This window comes from Macrotis lagotis, chromosome X (genome assembly GCF_037893015.1).
Source record: "Macrotis lagotis isolate mMagLag1 chromosome X, bilby.v1.9.chrom.fasta, whole genome shotgun sequence".
NCBI classification, from domain to species: domain Eukaryota; kingdom Metazoa; phylum Chordata; class Mammalia; order Peramelemorphia; family Peramelidae; genus Macrotis; species Macrotis lagotis.
The window spans coordinates 292,847,607-292,862,927 of record NC_133666.1 but is presented as its reverse complement, the minus strand read 5'-3'; the positions used below and the strand labels follow the sequence as shown (position 1 = coordinate 292,862,927).

The window sequence follows — 15,321 nt, the reverse complement described above, 5'->3', positions numbered from 1 at the left end:
AAAGAGAAACACAAATAAAGGTTATTTTTCTCCTCTCCTGCCTCCCCACAAGACAAAATAAAGAGCTGTAAATAAATCACTCTGAAGAACACACTTCTTTACCCAGGGTCGTTTCACACTTTGGAATTCAGAGTCAGAAGCTAGGGATTCAAAACCCTTTTCTGCTATGATACTGGGCAGATCTCAATATGAATATGAGTTGCACAATTGACTACTATTTAATCTCGTGATTTCACAAGGTGTTTGTGTGTGTGTGTGTGTGTGTGTGTGTGTGTATAAGCCACTTTGCATAAAAAGCAACTTCATATCCCTTATCTCAATTGATCCTCTGAAAACAGATATGCCACTACCATTCTCACTTTGCAGAAGGGAAAATGGAGACCTGGAATTATCTGTAAATATTCCTTTTAGGGCCCTCATTTTCTTTCATTTTTTAACTTTTCTTATTCACTTTTAACAAGGTACTAAAATAAAGGTGGTCCATGAAGCAGTGAATTAATTAATCCTATTTTTTAAAGGTTCTCCCTTAATCTGGGGAGAAAAAGGAGGAGAGAGAAAATGTGATCCTGTGGAGTTGGTGGTTATACTGTGTTGTCATTCTCCACCAGACTGATGGATCACATGTACCTTGAAAATTCCATGGCTTCTAAGAACAAGCAGTGAACCACTCACTGCCCGGAGCAGATTTAACACTTAAAACATGAAAACTTCACAACAGTGGAAGGTTGTTAACTAGACCTCCTGTGATCTCAGAGCCAAGCAGCTATCTCTAGATATCCCTATCAGGAGCTGTCAAAACTAATATACCAAGACCATCTTATTAGAAATAAGATTTCCACAAAGAATGTGGCTTTATCCACTTTCTTTAAATAACCTGCAATATTAGTTCTATCCAAGAGAATTAGGGAGTTTGCAAGCATGCAGTTCTAATCCCAATACTTCTAAGGTAATAAAACCTAAAAGAAGTCTTATTTTTCATTGAAGTTCTTTTCCTATCCCAGTCACTACCCTTGGTACAGCAATACAGATAAACAAAAAGAATTCAAACATTTGGCTATTTCTGAAAAGAAATACTTCATTGTGTACTTCTGGTCTACCTGGGGTCTACCTCTTCTGGGAGACAGAAGACATGTTGTGCAGTCATGATTGTTATCAGTTTATGTTATTGCGGAACTTGTCAGGTAATGAAGCAATCTATTTCTCATTCAGTACAATCTTGTTGGAGGCAGTTAGGTGGCTCAGTGGATAGAGCACTGGGCCTGAAGTCAGTAACACCAGCCTCAAGCAGTAGCTGGGTAACCTTAGGCAAGTGACAAACTCTATTTGTCTTAATCCACTGGAGAAGGAAATAGCAAATCACCCCAGTATCTGCCAAGAAAACAGTGGACAATATGGTTTACCGGATCACAGTCAGACATGACAAATAACAACGAACAACCACATCTCACTGGAGAATGACTGAGATGTCTACGCCTAGATTGAAGGGGTATGGCTACACTTCTTTCCTAGACAGAGTAAGACAAAAAATGAAACAAGACAAATTTTGATGCAGCCTCAATTTAGATTTAGTTTGAATTCAATCAATACTTGTGGGGTAGGAGTTACCAAGAACTTATAAACACCATCTGTTATAGAGTTTTTCAAAGATGGAGAGACAATGGCAACTGAAAATTGAGGCATGACTGTCTCCCTGGATAATCATACTTAAGTTTGGGATAGTTATGCCTTATGTCAGTTAAGCCCCAGGGCCATCCGATCAGTGAAAGTCTTCAGTTTTGAGATAGTAGAGATAAATCCTGGAGCAGTACTCCCAAGTTTCCTGTGAATTCATGCTTGCTAGCTGTGACATTGAGAATACAGTGGTCCCTAGCCCTTCTGGGAGTTAACTGCTTTTTTAGTCTAGCTCCTGATTACAAGGAGACCAGGCATTTATAATACGTCACTAAATTGTCAGGACAATCTTTCTCTCACACTTGGGGTTAGTAGGCTGAAGAGAGGGAAGATAGATTCTAATCTCAAAGTTAGGCTAGATCCATGGACGAAAACCTAGACATTAAAGGAGGTAATATATAGTAAAAGGAGGAAAAATTATATCATCAAAAATAACATGAAGCAACTTTCCTGAATTGCAGAATCTGCAGAATTGTTGCCAATATACATTGTAGAGGATGTTTCCTCTTTGGGAATTCTCCATAAAAATAAAATCATAGATATTGCTTTTTTTTAAAAGCATTCTACATTTACTAGGCACTTTATAGTTTACCTTCTCATTTATTCTTTTTTTTTTTTAGGTTTTTTTCAAGGAAATGGGGTTAAGTGGCTTGCCCAAGGCCACACAGCTAGGTAATTATTAGGTGTCTGAGGTTGGATTTAAACTCAGGTACTCCTGACTCCAGGGCCGGTGCTCTATCCACTGTGCCACCTGGCTGCCCCCTTCTCATTTATTCTTATTGTTATCCAGAGTCTAGTACAGACCCTTACACAGAGATATATTTTGGATAACTATACTAATAAACAGCATTGCTCACAGTCTGCATGTTGTTCATATTCATTTTTTTCAAATTGTAAACTTACATTTTGTCATATACAATTAACTGGCAAACATTACACAATAAGTAATTAAAATTAACAGCTAAGCTCCATCAGCTCATTCAGTCTAACAGATAATAAAAGGTAAAGCGACACAATACTACTTATGTCCCAAGCAAACCTCTTAAGAAAGAGGTGAAGCTATAAAGATAGTCAAAATTAAAAGTTAGCTGTGTCATTGATTCCTGATAACTAAAGTCCTCCAGGAATACGGGAAATGCTATGAGGCTCAAGGCTGCTGATTTTCACATATTGTTTATAACCAGTCAATTCTTCTGATCTACCTTCTCAGGTAGAACAATAAAACCATGCCCTACTGATGACTTTCAGTCATTGCTTTGATGACAAAGAGGAGAGATGCTGAGAGAGAAGAATTACCTTTGTATGCTAAGTGCAACATTTCCATGAGTGCTCTGGGGATGGCATCCATTTCAGAGTAATAGCATTAATTTTTTGGTCTTTTTTCCCATTGTTCTCCCTCTTCCCTCTAATCCTTACCTCATCAAATAAAATTCTCCCTTGTGACAAATAAATATAAGCAAAAGAAGAAAAGTTACCATTATTGGTAATCAGGGTATACTGGTATTAAGCAATTTGGATCCCAGAGAAATTCATTAAAATATTAAGACTGTTTCCTTTCATGGTTGTTGTTCTTTCCATGTGCATTATTATAGTCATCAAGTATATTGCTTTTTTGCTTCTCCTTATTTTACCATATATGTGTCTTAATAGATCTTTCCATGGTTCTTTGAATTCTTTGTCCATCATTTCATATGGTGCAACTATTTAATGTACATACTATAATTTATTTAGCCACTTCCTAAACAATGGGCATCTTTTTTGTTTCCAGTTTTTTGATCTCACAATTTTTTTATTATAGATATTTTTTATGTGGAGCCTAACTTTAACCACATTGGGAAATAGGTGTGAACATTTTTGTCACTTTTTTACCATCATTTCAAACTTATTTTCAGAATTTTCAGAACAATATTATAATAATTCCATCAACAATGTATTAGCATGCCTGCCTTCCTTCAAAACAGACAACTTCCACCTTTATCATCTTTGTAATTTGCTGGATGTAAGGTAAAACCTTGGAGCTATTTTTATTTTCATTCCTGATTTCTAATGACAGGGTCAGTTTGCAAGTTTGTGACATCTTGAAAGCTTTCTGAAAACAGGAATGCTTTTTCTTTATGTTACGTCTTTAGTAACTTCAATGGTGTCTACAGATACTTTTCAGCAGCAGAGTGACCTCAAAATAAATACACAAGAAGACATACAATGTAATTTTCTTTATTGGTTAAATGGGTTTCTTTAAGGTTGGGTCTAAATTGAATCATTTTAAAAGGGTCTTTGTAATACTTACTCTTTAAAAGAACCATTTTATAAAATAATGAACCCTATTTCAATAAGAAAAAAATATCTAATTTATCTGAAAGTTTGGATTGCTACACTATCTTGATTTCATAGCAGTCTCTATATCTCTATACATTATCCAGCATACTCAGCATACAAAATTTATAGTCTGATAAACATAAAGGATATTGAGATTATATAGCTTTGTATGCCAAGAAAATTTTGCCAATAACAGACCTTGTCATTTTTATATTTCCCTCAGGCCCTATCAAATGTGTCCTTTGGTCACTATGATTAAGACTAATAAAAACTGACACACTGCTTTTCAGTTTCCAAAGCATTTAACAGAATTTCATCTGAGCCTCATAATAACTATGTGAGATAAGGCAGTATAGACCTTAATTTGTAAATGAAGTAACTGAGGTTCAAATGTCTAAACCCTAGCCTGTGCTGGGATGAGTTGCAGGACACAGTATTTTTTGTTATCCAGGGACCAACTCAGCTAATTTTTGAAAAATTTTAATTTTTCAGTTCCAAATTCTCTCATCCCTGCCCCTCCACACACACACATGCACAGAAACACATATACACACACTCTCATTGATATGCAAAACAAATGTCAGCATTAGCCATAGTTTAAAAACATAAAATATGCTTTGATCTGAATTTTGAATCCATCACTTCTCTCTAAATGAAACTGGATACAATGTTTCATCATAAGAACTTTGGAATTGTGATTATCTTTGTGTCGATCAAAGTTCCTAAATCTTTCAGTTAGTCAATTTTATAACATTTTCATTGTATAAATCGTTCTCCTAGTTCACTGTGCATTATTTCATAAAAATATTCTCAGGTTTTTCTGAAACCACACCCTTCCTAATTCCTTACAGCACAGTAATATTCCAGGATACTCATATACCATAACTTGGTTAGCCCCTCCACAATTAGAAAGTATCGCCTCAGTTTCTAATTCATTGCTACCACACAGAGACATGCACACACATACACAAATGCTCTAAATATTTTTGAACATATGAATTGTTTACTTCTGTGTTCAATCTCTTTGAAATATAGCCTCAGTAGCTGCATCATTTGAGTCAAAGGGTACTCAAAGCTTAAATAGCTTTTAGGTGATACTTCCAAATTGCTTTACAGAATACTTGAATTAGACAGTACCTTCATCAACAGTAGTTTAAAGTACCTATTTTCTCACAGTCCTCTGTAATTTTTCATTTTCATTTTCTGTCAACTTAGCTATTCTGATGATATAAGGTTTAATGTAAGAGTGGTTTTAATTTACATTCTAACTATAGTGATTTAGAAATTTTTTTCACATTGCTATTGATAGCTTGGATTTTTTTCTCTGAAAATTGTCTGTTCATATCCTTTGGTCATTTATCAAATTAGGAATGATTCTTATTGTTGGATCAGTTCCCTGTGTCTTAGAAATAAGGCATTTATCAGAGAAATGTACAGCATGTACACTCCATTTATGTGAGATAATTTTTCCCATTATTTCCTTGCCTTATCCCTCTTCCAGTGTATTCCTCTTCTGAGATAATTCCAACATAATAGAATCATATTCACATTCTCCACTTAGAGATTTTTTTTATCCTTATTATCTATGACCCCTGGTGATAATAAAGTTCTTAGGGGCTATATGCCTTATCTCTCCTTATAAGAATGTAAACAAATGAACAGTTTAATTTTGTTTAGTCTCTTATCATTTCTCCCTCATGTTTGCCTTATATGCTTCTCTTAAGTCCTACGTTTTTTATGTTAGATTTTCTACTCAGGTCTGGTCTTTTCATCAGGAATGTTTGAAAGTTAAGTTCTCTATGATAAAGAGTACTACGCATCCCAAAGACAGAGCTGATGGTGTCTGGATAGAGATTGAAGCATACTTTTTTTTATTTCAGTTTATTTTTCTTGAACTTTTTTTTTGGAGGGGGGTTTATGTTTATTTTTACAATATGACTATTATAATAATGCTTTTCACGACAACACATTTTAACCTATTTCAAGTAACTTGCTTTCTCTTTTTTTAAATACCTGCTGATTTTATAATCTTAATTTCCCTATTTTCAAAGGAAAAAAAATATTCAAACAGTAATGAAAAAGCCAAAGATAAATTTTCTGTCTTTAGCTATTTTGCCCCTGACTGGCCAGAAAAACCTTATTAGCCAAAGAAAGATTAGCCCAGTTTCCTGGCCATACCACCTAATTAGAAAAGGGAGGCACCAGAAGGAATTTTGAAAATCCTTACTTGCCCAGACACATCAAGAGCAAGAAACACTTTCCTCCCTGAGCCAGCAGAGGGAATATTAGTAGCATTCTCTACATTTGGAAGCAGAGCTCCAGGCTCCCCACCTGTTCCTATTTGCATTTTTGGCAAATTTTGTAAAAGAAAAATCACATACCTGGGGGGACAGGCCATACTCATAAAAGGAGTATAATAAGAAAAACTTCATCAGGTTCTATAACCAGAGAGGAAAAAAATTTCCCCTCCACCATTAAGCCCACCCTAGGCATGGCTAATTTTCTTTTTTAGGAGCCAATGTGGCACAATACTTCAGTCTCATTTTCCCTTTCCAGTTTCTGGTTTTCTGTATTGGGCTTTTTTGCTGAATGTGAAATGACTAGACAAGATGACAATCCACATCATATTTCAAGGTAAAGGTCCCTATGAAGTCAACAAATGACCTAGTGGTACCTCAATCTATCGCCTGGGAAAATTCACATTTTATGGTTCAGTTCCCAGAGGGGATACCAAGGGAAACTAGGGACTGACTCCCTTGGGCCCTGACCAAATTCAGGAACTTGGAAGTGATAATCATCATAAAGCTGTCCCAAGCAGCAGGGAATTCCAACCCAACTCTTTTAAATAAGAGCAGGTATAGGGTAGCAGCATGACAACCAAAACCCTATATAAATAATATCTTTTTCCTTTAGAATCCAGTGTCTCACAGAAGAGCCTAACATCAAAAATGCAGTAAAAAGACTAGGAAATAGGAAAGTCTCTTGCCCACTCCCAGTCATACACCTCCCTGTCATCCTTTCTCTGCACAGGTAGTCCCTCTAAAACCTTCAGTTCCCTTTGGCACATAGGGTGTCCCTCTTAGGCACATTTCTCTGGGTCAGTGCTATTAATAGACTCCAAAGGGAAAACAAGGAGCAGAGAGAGAAGGCAGCTTAGTGGGTAGAAAGTGAGTGCGAGTTAAAAGCAAACTAGAGGAAAAAACTGGTAGAAGAGATGGAACAGCAGTGGCGGTGGAGAAATCTGGCTAAGGATGCTTTGGTTCGGGGGTGGAAAGAAAGAAAATCTGGGTGTCTCCAGTGTAGTCACATGGGGAGCAAGTGGCCATCCCTCTCTTCTGATTCTTCCCCAGCTGGTCATCCCCCACTCCCCGGTAGGCAGCAGGAACATTTCGAGGCTTAGACCGGCACACAAAATCACAGCCATCTGCTACCAAATTGCCCAGATCCTGCCAGAAGGCTAAATGAGGAAACTGCTCCATGCCTTTGGTGCCTACGTCCAGCTTTTGGTATAAGAAGCCCCCAATGAAATAGACAGCCACTAGTGAGGCAAACGTGATAAGTAAAATAGAGCCCACACTGAGGTGGGAATCTTCAGGTGGGCAAGCCAGACTACTGTCCATCTCAAATAGGTAAAAACATTCTTGGACTTTGCCCCTTTCTTCAGAAACAGGTGCAAAGTTGTCCCCAATGGTGTTTTTGTTACAGAAGATCTTCACCACTGCCTGTTGCTGTTCTTTGCCACAATGATTGTCATACGCATCACCCCCTTTATAGGTAAGAATGATCCAATCACTTCCATTGAAGACATAAGTTTCATTAATTCTCCCTACTGTCGTCTCCTTGTTAGTTTTCAAGTTGACCTGCACCAATCCAGCCCCAGAGTTATTGTTGTTGCCAACTTCCCAGCACACCCTAAATTTGTAGGTATAGGATTCTGAACCCTGGCCCACAGTACTTTCAAAGCTTTGGCCAAAAAGTAGAGTTAGTTTCTTCAGTAAAAAATATGGAATGCTTCACGAATTTGCGTGTCATCCTTGTACAGGGGCCATGCTAATCTTCTCTGTATCATTCCAATTTTAGTATATGTGCTGCCGAAGCAAGCACATAACTTGCGTTCTCAATGTGAGGGGAGTCAGTTGAGAGGAAGGGAGATAATTTGGAACTCAAGATTTTGGAAATGAATATTGAAACTTGTTTTTGTATGTTATGGGGGAGGAAATAAAATGAAATAAAATAAAAAGTAAAAAAACTACCAAGTTAAATCCTCCCTTTCATTAAAGATCTATTTTTCCCTCCTGTAGGATTCAAACAGGTTATTCTTGGTTGTAAGTCTAGATATTTTGCTTTCTGGAATATCTTTGCTGCTTTATACACTGATAAATCTTGTGTGACACTGACTAAAGTTCCTTAGTACTTCAATTCTTTCTTTCTGGTCAATTATAGTACATTATCTTTGACCTAGGAACTCTGGACTTTGGCTATAATATTCCAGAGAGTTTTCATTTTGGGGTTTCCTTCAGGAAATGTCCAATGAATTCTCTCATTCTAAAATATCTGAACAATCTTCTGATTTTCTAAAATCTGCTATCTAAACTTTTTTTGTTCATGGCTTTCAGATAGTCTCGTGATTCTTAAATTATTTCTCCTTTATTTTTTCAGGTAAGTTGTATTTCCTGACAGATAATTCCATTTTTCTTCCATTTTTCTCAGACTTATGATTCTTTTTTGTCATTTGATGTCTCACTGAGTTATTAGCTTCCATTTGACCAGTTCTGGTTTTCAAGAAATTATCTGATTCATAAGGATTTGGGTCTTACTTTCTCAGCTGTTAATTTTCTTTTTTTCTCTTTCTTCCCTAGCTTTCATTTTGTTTTAAAAATGATCTTTAGGGGGAGGAGGCAAGATGGCGACAAGAGAGGATCGTCTCTTAGGCGCTCTCTCATAAAACTTATAAACTAAGGACTCTAACTATATTTTTGAGAGACAGAACCCACAGAGGGACCCAGTGAGGCAGTTCTCCTACTCAACCTGGAAAAGAGCAGAAAGGCTCTGCTCCCCGGGGTCGGAGGGGCGGCCCACCACAGGGGTGGCCCGCCAGAGCAAAAGAAATTCAGCCTCTTGGAGGCAGCCCCAGGGCGCTGGGAGCTGCGGCTCACAGCAGCAGAGGCAGTTTCCTGACCTATGCCTGGGGAGCACTGGGCACAACTTGGGGGAACAGTGGGGGACCTCTGCCAGAGCAAGCACATGAAGCCCAGCCCTCAGGGCACACAACGAGCAGTGTGGCCACAGCAGCCCAGATCCAGGAACAGGAAGCAGAAGGCGGTAAGCAGGAGCCCCTAGGGCTCATGTACTGAGCCTAGGGAGGGAGCAGAGAGAGACTGCAGAGCTCTGTACTCTGTCCCTGGAATAGGACGCTGGGGTTCTGACCACATTCAGATCCTGATCACAGTCTAGGCCCCCCCCCCACAGAACAGCAGCCCCCCCCCCCCCCCCCCCGCCTCAGCCCCATGGCAGAAGGGGGTGCTTATGGTCGTTTACAGACCAGGAGGGAGGACAGAGCCTCACACACTGAGATCCTTGTGGGAGTATCCCAAAAGCTCAGGAAGCACACCAAAACCAGGATCAGGCTGGGAAAATGAGCAAGCAGAGAAAAAAGAGGAACACCATTGAGAAATATTTTGCCTGTGAGCCCAAGAAGGATCAAAACACTCAGTCTGAAGACGAGGAAGCACAAGCTCCTGCATCTAAAGACTCCAAGAAAAACAGAAATTGGGCTCAGGCTATGACAGAGTTCAAAAAAGACTGTGAAAATCAAATGAGGGAAACAGAAGAAAAACTGGGAAAAGAAATGAGAGAGATGCAGGAAAAACATGAAAATGAAGTCAGCAGCTTGGTCAAGAAAATCCAAAAAAATGCTAAAGAAAATAGCATGCTAAAAACCAGCTTAGGTCAAATGGATAAAACAGTTCAAAAAGTTATTGAGGAGAAGAATGCTTTAAAAAGCAGAATGGGCCAGATGGAAAAAAGAAATAAGAAAGCTCTCTGAGGAAAACAAATCCATCACATAAAGAATAGAACTCAGAGAGATTGATGAATTTATGAGAAATCAGGACTCAATACTTCAAAACCAAAAGATTGAAAAATTTAGAAGAAAATGTGAAACATCTCACTGAAAAAAACAACTGATATAGAAAACAGATTTAGGAAAGATAATTTAAAAATTATTGGAATATCTGAAAGTCATGACCAGGAAAAGAGTCTTGATATCATTTTCAAAGAATTATTACAGGAAAATTGCCCTGATATCCTAGACACAGAGGGCAAAATAGAAATGGAGAGAATCCACCGATCTCCCCGAGAAAGAGATCCCAAAAAAAAAGGAATATTATAGCCAAGTTCCAGAACTCCCAAGTCAAAGAGAAAATATTACAAACAGCCAGAAGGACACAATTCAAATACCGTGGAGCTGCAATCAGGATCTCACAGGACTTAGCAGCAACTACATTAAAAGCTCATAGAGCTTGGAATATGACATACTGGAAGGCAAAAGAGCTTAGAAGGCAACTGAGAATCAACTATCCAGCAAAACTGAATGTCCTCTTCCAGGGAAAAAGATGAACTTCCTTTTTATTTAGGTTTTTTTTTTGTAAGGCAAACGGGGTTAAGTGGCTTGCCCAAGGCCACACAGCTAGGTAATTATTAAATGTCTGAGACCGGATTTGAACCAAGGTACTCCTGACTCCAAGGCTGGTGCTTTATCCACTACGCCACCTAGCTGCCCCAAAAAAGATGGACTTTCAATGACTTCAAATGTTCCTGTTAGAATGGCCAGAGCTGAACAGAAGGTTTGATCTTCAAATACAGGACTCAGGTGAAGCATAGAGATTGGAGAAGGGGAAAATATGAGGGACTTAATGATGATGAACTGCATGTATTCTTGTATAGAAAAATGACACTGATAATACTCATATGAACCTTCTCAGTTAACAGAGCAGGTAGAAGGAGTTTTTATAGATGAAGCACAGGAGAAAGCTGAATTTAAAGATAAAATATGGGGTAAAAATGGAGTCAATAGAAAAAAGGGAAATGTAATGGGAGATAGAAAAAGGAGAGGGGGAATAGGCCAAGATATTTCATATAATAAGATTTTTCTTTATTACAATGAGCTATTGCAATGATATGGAAGGGGGGGAAGGCAAGGGGGAATGAGGGAATCTTCGCTCTCATCAGAGGTGGCTAGGAGAGGAAACAGCATATATACTCAATGGGGTATAGACATCTGGAGTAAGAAGGAGAGGGAGGGGACAGGGGGAAGGGGTGGGGATGTGAATGAAGGAGGAGAGGATGGACCATGGGGGGAGAGTGGTCAGATGTAACACATTTTCTTTTTTACTTCTTGCAAGGGGCTGGGCTTGGATGGCTTGTCCAGGACCATAGGGCCAGGTGGATGCTGGGCCTAAGGGGTGGTATGGGGGCTCGGGTATGGCCCCAGAGCCAGGGATCTGTCTGCTGCACCACTCAGCTAGCCTACATCAGAGTCAGTGAAAGGAGAGAGAAAATATAGTACATGGTAGTGGAGAAATATGAAAGGAGGGAGTTGTGGTCAGCAATAGCAACGGTGGAAAAAATATGGAAGTAACTTTTGTGATGGATTTATCATAAAGAATGTTATCCACCCGTGACAGAGTTGGTGGTGTTGGAACACAGACTGAAGCACATTTTTAATTATTATTGTTTGGGGGGGGGGTGCAGGGCAAATGGGGCTGGGTGGCCTGCCTGGGGCCACATAGCAGAGTGATCGTTGGGTGTCTGAGGCTGGATTTGGACCTGGGTGCTCCTGGCTCAAGGGCCAGTGCTCTGTCTGCCACTCAGCTGCCCTTAATATTATTACTATTTTATTTTATTTTGGGTCTTTTCTTTTCTTCTTTTTTTTTTTTTTTGGTTTTTGCAGGGTAGTGGGGTAGGGGTGGGTTGCATATCACACAGCTGGGTGATTGTTGGGTGTATGGGGACGGATATGGGCTTGGGTGCTCCTGGCTCCAGGGCTGGTGCTCTGTCCACTGTGCCACCTGGCCATACCTACAATTATTACTATTATTTTTAATTTTAATTTTTTCTCTCCCCTTTATCGCTCAAGCGAGTATATTTTTTGGAGGGGAGGGGGTATTTTGTTTACTCTTAAACAAGAATATTTTATTAATGTATAAAAAACATTATTTGTACAAAATGAGAATATTTTAAAAATGGTCTTTAACGCTTTAAAAAACTTATTGCTTTAACTCTCCCAGAAATTTTTACTGAACTTGTGTCCAAACAGCATTTCTTTTTCTGAAGATTTCCTCATAATGGTTTTAAAATCATTTTCTTTTATATCTTAAGCTTCTCTATCATCATAACTCTTTATGGTGAGGTTCTTTGTGGTTGTTATTTGCTCATTTCCCAGTCTCCTGGGATGTTAGTCTTAGGCTCTATGCACTTCCAGGAAAGATATTTAGCCTTGAGTAGCTGTCCTTTGAAACCCTTCTTCTTTCACAACTCATTGTAAGGACCTGCAAACTTTCCATGCTTCCAAAATTTGGGAGATTTGGTAACAAGTCTATTTCTCACCTTCTCGTCTGAGCTCTGAAAGTTTGAGTTTTGGAGGTTTATGTGTGGTTACAAGTTGTAGTTGATGGCTAGTATACTTGCTGTTATCAGTCCACTGGGCAGAAACAGGTTAAGAATGACTGAACTGGGGTGGTTAGGTGGCACAGTGGATAGAGCACCGGCCCTGGAGTCAGGAGGACCTGAGTAAAGATATGGCCTCAGACACTTAATAATTACCTAGCTATGTGGCCTTGGGCAAGCCCATTTGCCTTGCAAAAACCTAAAAAAAGAAAGAAAAAAAAAAAGAATGACTGTACTACTGGCTCCCCTTTGATCTTGGTCTTCTGCCCCAGTTATTCCATTGAATGTTTACTTGCTAGGCATCAGAGTCACATAGCTTGTTGATTCTATCTATCCCATCTCTTAACATCTTTCTCCATTCTCTCTACTCACCTAGTTACCACTCTAGTTCAACTTTTGTCTTGATTCGTGCAATAGCCAATTGGTTTCTGAAGGCATCTAACTCTTTCCTCTCTAATCTATCCTCCACCAATCTGTCCTCCCCATAACCAAGTTTCTGAGTTTGATACCTCTGCCAATCACAGCAGTCAAAGGGACATTTCTAAAGTGAGGGTGAAAACATGTCGTTCCTTTCCTTCAGGAACTTTAGTACTTCCTTACCACCACCAAGCTCAAGAAAGGAAATAATCATTTATCAAGAGTGTACTTTACAAATATTATCTCTTTTGATCCATCCAACAACCCTAGGAGATAGATGTTCTTATTTTCCCTTTCTATGTCTGAAGAAACTGAAGTCAACAGAGGTTAAAAGTGACTTAACTAGAGTCATGCAGCTAGTATCTGTCTTTTTTTTATTTTCTAATTTTTTTATTCTCATTTCGTACAAATATTTTTTTTTACATTAATAAAATATACTTGTTTACAAGTAAACAAAATACCGCTCCCACCATGAATATAGACAGACTTGCTTGGGTGAAAAAGTAAAGGGGAAAGAAAAAAAATTAAAATTAAAAAAAATAATAGTAATAATTGTAGGTATGGCCAGGTGGCACAATGGACGAAGCACCAGCCCTGGAGCCAGGAGCACCCGAGTCCATATCCACCCTCATAAACCCAATAATCACCCAGCCATGTGACATGCAAGCCACCTGATTCCCCACTGCCCTGCAAAAACCAAAAAGAAGAAAGAAAAAAAAGGACCCAAAATAAAATAAAATAGTAATAATAGTAGGGGTGGCTGGGTGGCAGACAGAGCCTTGGCCCTTGAGCCAGGAGCACCTGGGTCCGAATCCGGCCCCAGACACCCAAAGATCATTCTGCTATGTGGCTCCAGGCAGGCCACGCAGCCCCACTTGCCCTGCACCCTCCCCCAAATAATAATAACAAAAAATGTGCTTCAGTCTTTGTTCCAACACCATCAACTCTGTCGTGAGTGGATCACATTCTTTATAAGTCCATCACAAAAGTTACTTCCATATTTTTCCAACGTTGTCATTGCTGATCCCAACTCCCTCCTTTCTTATTTCTCCACTACCGTGTACTTTCTCTCTCAAATACCGTGTATTTTCTCTCTCCTTTCACTCTGACTCTGCTATAGGGTCGCTGAGTAGTGCAGCAGACAGATCCCTGGTCCTGGGGCCAAGAAGCCCTGAGCCCCCATACCACCCCTTAGGCCCAGAATCCACCTGGCCCTATGGTCCTGGGCAGGCCATCCAATCCCAGCCCCTTGCAAGAAGTAAAAAAGAAAATGTGTTATATCTGAACACTGTCCCCCCATGGTCCAACCTCTCCTCCTTTATTCACATCCCCACCCCTTCCCCCTGCTCCCCCCTCCTTCTTACTCCAGATGTCTATACTCCATTGAGTATATTTGCTGTTTCCTCTCCTAGCCACCTCTGATGAGAGCAAAGGTTCCCTCATTCCCCCTTGCCTCCCCTCTTCCATATCATTGCAATAGCTCATTGTAATAAAAAAAATCTTATTATGTGAAATATCTTGGACTATTCCCCCTCTCCTTTTTCTTTCTCCCATTCCATTTTCCTTTTTTTTCTATTGACTCCATTTTTACCCCATATTTTATCTTCGAATTCAGCTTTCTCCTGTGCTTCAACTATAAATGCTCTCTCTACCTGCTCTGTTAACTGAGAAGGTTCATATGAATATTATCAGTATCATTTTTCTATACATGCAGTTCATCCTCATTAAGTCCCTCATATTTCCCCCCTCTCCTCCAATCTCCATGCTTCACTTGAGTCCTGTATCTGAAGATCAGACCTTCTGTTCAGCTCTGGCCATTCCAAAAGGAACCTTTGAAATTCCCCTGGTTCATTGAAAGTCCATCTTTTTCCCTGGAAGAGGACATTCAGCCTTGCTGGGTAGTTCATTCTTGGCTGCATTCTAAGCTCTTTTGCCTTCCGGTATATTGTATTCCAAGCCCTACAAGCTTCCAATGTAGCTGCTGCTAAGTCCTGTGTGATCCTGACTGCAGCTCCACAATATTTGAACTGTGTCCTTCTGGCTGCTTGTAATATTTTCTCTTTGACTTGAGAGTTCTGGAACTTGGCTATAATATTCCTAGGGGTTGGTGTTTTGGGATTTCTTTCGGGGTGGGGGGGGATCGGTGGATTCTCTCCATTTCTATTTTGCCCTCTGCTTCTAGGATTTAAGGACAATTTTCCTGTAGTAATTCTTTGAAAATGATGTCAAGGCTCTTTTCCTGATCATGAC

The 15,321-nt window shown here is 39.4% G+C and overlaps 1 protein-coding gene, 1 non-coding gene and 1 pseudogene across 9 annotated transcripts in view; all 3 read right to left on the bottom strand.

Moving 5' to 3' along the window:
• The window catches only part of PDZD2 (PDZ domain containing 2), a 511,304-nt gene that overhangs the window by 16,228 nt on the left and 479,755 nt on the right, over nucleotides 1-15,321 (bottom strand). The window lies entirely within an intron of this gene.
• Nucleotides 3-7,697, bottom strand: LOC141502958 (cation-dependent mannose-6-phosphate receptor pseudogene; annotated as a pseudogene).
• LOC141503557 (U6 spliceosomal RNA) lies at nucleotides 7,985-8,091 on the bottom strand. The gene has a single exon (XR_012472906.1). It is a non-coding gene; the product is annotated as a U6 spliceosomal RNA (small nuclear RNA).